Below are 7,124 nucleotides of genomic sequence, written 5' to 3' on the forward strand. Positions count from 1 at the left end.
AAACGCTTTGATACCAGGAAGTCCAAGACGTACAGAAGCCTCCAGGGAATGTTAGGCCCACAGATGGTGGAAATAATGAGGACATTTCCACACAACTGATGGAAAGAGAGGGCCTTTCCATACAATGGGCACCCTGAATTTGGTTTCTAGTTTCACTGAATGTAAGAGGATATATTTCTTGTTGTTAAAGCCACTGGTTTTTTGGTTTCTCTGTTACAGTAGGCATAGATAACTAAGAGAGAGCTCTGCTGGCTTAGTGGTAGAACTTACGCTGTCAATCCAGATGCATTTGGGTTGAATCCACCATCTGCTACTCAGGAGTAAGATGGGCCATTTTCTCCTATGCAATTTATTGCCTTTGAAAACCTGCTGGAAGATCAACTATGAGTTGGTTCCAAGACCGTACATAACTACAATAACAACAGATAACTGAGAAGACACAGATTATGTCTTTTCCCCATGAGAAAAGTCATTTTGAGCATCATTGTTTCTCACTCGCTATTCAAAGAGAGTTGAGACTTTTAATCTGAGAGGAGTTTTCAAGTTGTGTGGAATATTAATTGATGTGATGGAAGAAGACTTTGCATGGAGACATCCTGAGGAAAGTGGAGTGTAAGATTAAATTTTATGTTCAACTTGTGAGTGATGGTATTAAGAGCTCAGAGAAGGAAAGAAAATCACAGAGTAGAGAATGAAAATCGTAAAGGTTTAAAGATATTTGTGGGTGTTGCCAACAGTTAACAAGCTCACTGCTAACTAAAATATTGGCAGTACAAACTCATCCAGAAGCACCTTCATCTGCAATCCACTGAAATCCTATGATGATGTGGAATAGGAGAAGGGCATGATCTGGTGTTCATAAAGTCACTATGAGTTGTAGCTGACTTTAGGGCACCCAAGAGTGACAACATGAAACATAATTGCACTCTAATACACATGGGTTCACCATAAATTGACAATGACTTGTTTGGTTTTAGTCAAGAAGAGCAGAAAGAGTGGGAGAGGAAGAAGTGTAATGGATTAAATGGAGATAATACATTTCCAGATAAATCAGTCACATAGTCAATTGAGAAGAAAGTTTCAATGATTGCTACACATCAAAAAAACAGTAAAACTGGGAAGGGGGAAAGGTCAAGAAATGTCCCTTGGATTAATATTAGATTGGGAGCTGTATCAAAGGCATTGGGGAAAAAAATAAGGCCTCAGAAATCGATGGGATACCAGTTGACTTGTTTCAATTAACAGATGCAGCCTTGGATGTGCTCACTAGATTATGCGAGGAAATTTGGAGGGCAGCTATCTGGCCAATGGACTGGGAAAGGTTCATATTTATTCCTATTCCCAAGAATGTGATCTAACAGAATGTAGAAACTATTGAACAATATCATTAATACCACATGCAAGCAAACTACTATTGAAGATCATTCAAATGGCTAAAAGAGTACATAGATAGGGACCTGCCAGAAATTCAAGCGGGATTTAGAAGAGGTTGTGGCACAAGGAATATTATTGCTGATGTCAGATGGATCCTGGCTGAAAGTAAAGAGTTACAGAAGGATGTCTGCTTGTGCTTTATTGACTATGGAAAAGCATTTGACAATGTGGATCATAACAAGTTGTGGCTGACATTGAGAAAAATGGGAGTGCCAGAGCACTTAATTGTGCTCATGCAGACCCTATTCCCAAACAGAGCAGGGAAACACTGCATTATTTAAAGAGTTAAGAAGTGAGTATGTCAGGGTAGTATTCTCTCTCCATGCTTATTTAATCTGTATACTGAGCAAATTATTCAAGGAGCTGAACTCTATCAAGATTGAAGGGAGACTCATAAATAACTTGTGCTATATCCGGAAACCCTATGAACTTGGAGAAATGATGAAAGTTATACAAGTGTTCAGGTCTTTTGCTTATAGGGTTGCTGTGAGTTATCTATGACTCGATGGCACTTAACAACAACAATAACAACACAAATAGGAAGCCCTCAGGCTTGGTTTCATTTTTGGTTATACATTATTCTAAGTGGTATAGTACTGGCCTGTCCATTTGCTGTACAGAGGTAAGTTGCGTTTACTGCGATGATAAACACTGTGACACTGACATATCAAATGCAATAATGGTTACCCATGGTAGAGAGTGTTTGGTGGAGCTCCCCGATTAAAACAAGTTTGGATGCAGGAGTGGCATCCACTTCCAAAATAGCTTGCCTCAAGAAACCCAATGAACTTGGAGAAATGATGAAAGTTATACAAGTGTTCAGGTCTTTCATTCATAGGATCATTATGAGTCATCTATGACAACAGCATGCAGATGATACAACTTCACTTGCTAAAAGTGCAAGGACTTGAAACTCTTACTGCAGAAGATCAAGGAATGCAACCTTTGGTATGGACTACATCCCAATGTCAGGAAAACAAAGATTCTTATTACTGAGTCGATAGCAACAGCATGGTGCTTGGAGAAAAGATTGCAACTAACAACAACTTCATCTTACTTGTATCCATAACATCCTTGGTACCAGCAGTCAGAAAATGAGGAGATGCATTGCACTGAGAAAGTCTGCAGTTAGGGACCTCTCCAAATTATTGATGAGTAAGGATGTCAGTTTGAGGACTAAAATGCATCTGATTTAGGACATGGTCTTCCTGATCACGTGCTTTGCATCTGAGAGCTGGACAATGAATAGGGACGACAGAAGAAGAATTGATGTGTTTGAGCTGTGGTGTTGGAGAAGAGCACTGAATAGCCCATGGACTGCCAAGAGAACAACTGTGTCTTGTAGGAGGTGCAGCCAGAGTGCTCTTTGGAGGCAAAGATAATGAGGCTTTGCCTCACATACTTCAGGCATGCTGCTACGAGTGACTATTCCATTGAGAGGGACATGATGCTTGAAAGAGTGGAGTGTCAGCAAAGGAGAGGAAGACCCTCGACCAGGTAGATTGACACAGTTACTGCCACAATGGGCTCTATTGTGTCAGGAAGTGTAAGGATGGCACAGAATAGGGCAGGGTTCCGATCTATTTTTCATAGGATGGCTGTGAGTCATACTGGATCACATCTAACAACAGCAACAACAAGTGACTGGTAAAATTTGTCTCCATGTTTGTACCTAGATAACACTGATTTCTAGTCAGGTCAGTTTTTAAAAGTGAAATAATAAGATGACCTTTTTATGTGAACCTTTTAAAAGAAGGCTATTTGGTTTGAAGTGGCATATTGACACTGGAGAGTTGTACCAACCAGGAATTAAAATGTATGGTTACATCGGTTACCTTCTTAGTAGTGAAGGCTATTCATTGTCAGGAGGGAGGAAAATACAGCCCATCTAAGGTCAGATACATATTTTCAGCAGAGCTGGCAGTCATTTGTAGCTAACAAAGAATTTTTAGTGTAAGGACCAAGAGGGTGGAGGCTGCAGCGCTCAGGTAGCCAATGTGCTCAGTGCTGTGGCTGAACAGGAATGGAGACACATCATTAACCACAGAGGGAAGATTTTCAGGCCATGACCAGGTGGGATTTTGTTTACTGGTCAATTCTGCAAACAGCTTTCCTCAAAACGAACATTCAAAGAGCTTAAGTTTGGGGATAATTAGGTAGATGGTTACACATATTCATCAAGATCTAGAACGGACATGATCTGAGAAATCATTTAGCTCAGCCTTACAGCCTATATTCCATTATGTTTCAATATTTGCTGACAGATAGTCAACTAGTGTTTGCTTGAATGCTTCTAGCAAGTAAGTTATCCACTATATTGCAATGTAATATTTTCTGAAATTAGCAAGAAATCTGTAACTTAGAAATTTTAGAAATTCCTGAAGCCAACACTGATGAAGTACTTAAGATCTGCCAAGCACTTTTGTAAGTATTTTGTCTATGTTGTTATTTTCGTCTTTAATATAACCTTATGGATAAAGAACCATTCAATAATATAAATCCTACTAACATCCACAAGGGCTTGTTTGTTTAAACAACATGGAAATTGAGGAAAATGAGACATGGAATAGTTAAGTCGCTTCTCTAAAGTATTTGTATCACATAGACAAAGTCTAATCTCTTAGCTGGTTTGCATTAATATTCAATGCCTGTTGCAAAGTTTTAATGTACTTGAAGACAGTTACTAGAGCTTTCTGAAGCATTTTTTCCAATTTAACTCTCCTCTATTATTACAGCCATTTTTCTTACATTGTAGTTCTACTTTTCCAAAAACGTATTATTTGATTTGTCAATGTCCCTCTTAAAATTCTTGCCCAAAACACAATACAAACTCCAGCTGAGGTCTGATAAATAGACAGATTGGATGGTGTCTAAATTCAGCATGCAAGGTGAAAATGGAGTTAGGTAAAAATTGCCTTTGAAAAAGCTCTTAACCATTCCATAAAGAGTACATAGGATATTGTGTCTATAATCCCGTAAAGAAATACTTCTGTTCATTAGGATTTGAAAAGCATCATGGTTGAAGGAGGAAGGAACAAAAGGAAAGTTGATATGCAGAGGCCAGAGTATTCAAAACACTATTTTTAGATTTGCTTAAGTGGGGACCACTAGATTAATCTGGTTTTCCTGTAGTATAAGTCCACCATCTAACATATGTTAATATATATGTACTGAAACACAAACTGAAACTCATTATTTTCCAGTCATTTATGACTTAGGATGACCCTCCATCCTGTTTCTGAGGAGTCTTCTAGCCTCCCCTTGGAGGAGACTGAATCTTTCTCTTTTGGAGGAGCTGGTAGATTTGAACCACCAAAAATATAACCTTTTGGTTAAAAGTGTTATATCCTAAAGACTAGACTGTCAGGGCTGAAAAATCCCTCAAATGCATTGTTTTTAAAATGGAACAGATTCATTGCTGACCCTCTAGTAGGTTGTCACAAGCTGGAAATTACAGGCAAAGAGATGCCCGCAGCGAGGGAATTTGAACCTGACTACCTTTAACTTGTCAGCCAGCTCCTTATCCACTAGGCCACCAAAGCTCACTTTAGAAACTCCTACTTTTATATATATTACGACATTTATGGCTTTCTAAATTTCATTTCCTGGGGTGACATTAGCAAAATGGCAGAGCACAGTCAGCTCCAAACTCTCACTTTGCCTGAACTCTGCAAAACAGTGCAAGATTCTGGCATTGGACCATGGGCCATGATTCTGAGTGAACAGGGAAGACCTTACCTATAAATTATTGGCTTGTTTCTTTTCCTTTTTTTTTAATTATTAGCTTTAATGAAAGTTTACAGAGACTTTGGATCTCCATTCATTTATTGTCGCACTTTTCTCCCTGCCACCCCTACCCTCCAGTTCATTCTTCTCTTTGAAAAGTAAAAGAAAAATTCTTTCATTGTTATACAATTCCTCCCTCCAACCACTCCACTGTGCAGCCTTCGTTCTGGACTCATGTCATGACAATAATACCTAATCATATATGCCTTTTAAACGTTCTCTCTCTCATCTGTTTCAATGCAGCATACATTATTTATCCCAGCTTTTCTTAAGTTCTCCCCAACCCTGGATTTGTTGCTTTTTAAAAAAAAATAACTTGTTTGGACTGTACATGAGGACTGATGTAAGCATTCTTTCTGTTTCTCTTAAGGTGTAACCCACTCAAGATGATAAGGTGATGGCAATTGAAATCTCCACACAATTGTGAAACAAAAACATCTTTTAAAGGACATATTAGATATGCTAAAGTGAGGAAGCAAAAGTCAGGTAAAGAGTTTTTAAATTGTTTAAAGTGTTTTGTTTCCACTTGGAAAGCTCTTGAATAGAAGAAAAAAAAAATCATGCACATATCCAAAACAGGACTCATTCTCAGAAAAATAACTACTAAAAAGACCTTATGTTGTCTCCACTGGATGATTCATATACTCAGTTCACGTTGATAGCTGATGTAGAACAGCTAAATGCTAAAGGATTGCCTTATTTCACCAACTAGGGGAAACACACCCACACCCATGCCCCCCCCACACCCTCACACACAACTACACACATCATACATATTACTATACATCATACATATTACTATTGTTGAGTGCTGTCACATCAGCTCCAACCCATATTGACCATGTACACAAGTCTAAATCCTTGTCCAATCCTGTGCCACCCTCACTATCATCATCGTGCCCAAACTAATTATCATAGTGAGTATATCAATTCATCTTATTGAAGATTTTCATGTCTTTTTCTAACCTGTCATTTTTCTAAACATAATATTCTTTCCAGGGATTAGCCCCCACTGATCACCTGCCCAAAATATGTGAGAGAAAATTTCACTATCATTGCTTCTATGGAACATCCTGGCTGCAGTTTACACTTAGATTTGTCTGTTCTTTTGGCAGCCCTGTGCTCTTTGTTAACGCCATAATTCAAAAAGTATCCATTCTTCTTCAGTTCTTACTCATTGTGTGACTTTCAGATGGGTATAAAGCAATTGAAAATACTGTGAACTGAATCAAACACACATTAATCTTTAAACAGATAGAATTGTTCTTTAGCACTTTAAAAATGTCATTGATAATAACTTTTCCCAATGCAGCACATCATCTACTACATCTGGAAAATAAGATCCATCATCAATTACCACTGGGAGAAAAGATCAAAGCTCACGCCCTATAGAGAGAGGCTATTATATCCCTTTTGTTTATCTACAAAGAATGAAACGTTTTTGGATCAGTGTTTGTGAATATTTATATTATATATAATGTCTATAAAAATATATTCTTATGGGTTGTCAAGATAGCAGCGGCAGTGGCAACAGCGTGGAGAGTTGTGGGAGCAGCGGACCACATGGAGGAGGGCCACCAGGGTCTTCTACAGACCTCTGTTTATTGATAATTGAACAGTTAAACATTTGATGACTGGTCTTTGGTGCGAATTGAGGCTCAACCTCAGGAGATCAAGGATTCCCAGGGAGGAATGGGTTTGCTCCCTTTCCTATAGGTAACCTTAACACTGAGTTTTGCTCCAGACCTGACCCTGAACCCAATGCCAGTGACAAAAAGGAAATACAACTGACAACTAAGGAAGCAAAGGAGGATGGAGCCTCAGGGTTCAGTCAGCCATCCTCACTGGACCCACGTGGGAAGACACTTTGCAGTCCAGAGGGGAGTAAATGTCAGGAAAATATC

The sequence above is a fragment of the Elephantulus edwardii genome, unplaced genomic scaffold (genome assembly GCF_000299155.1).
Source record: "Elephantulus edwardii isolate Elephantulus edwardi_28Jun2011 unplaced genomic scaffold, EleEdw1.0 scaffold00090, whole genome shotgun sequence".
NCBI lineage: Eukaryota > Metazoa > Chordata > Mammalia > Macroscelidea > Macroscelididae > Elephantulus > Elephantulus edwardii.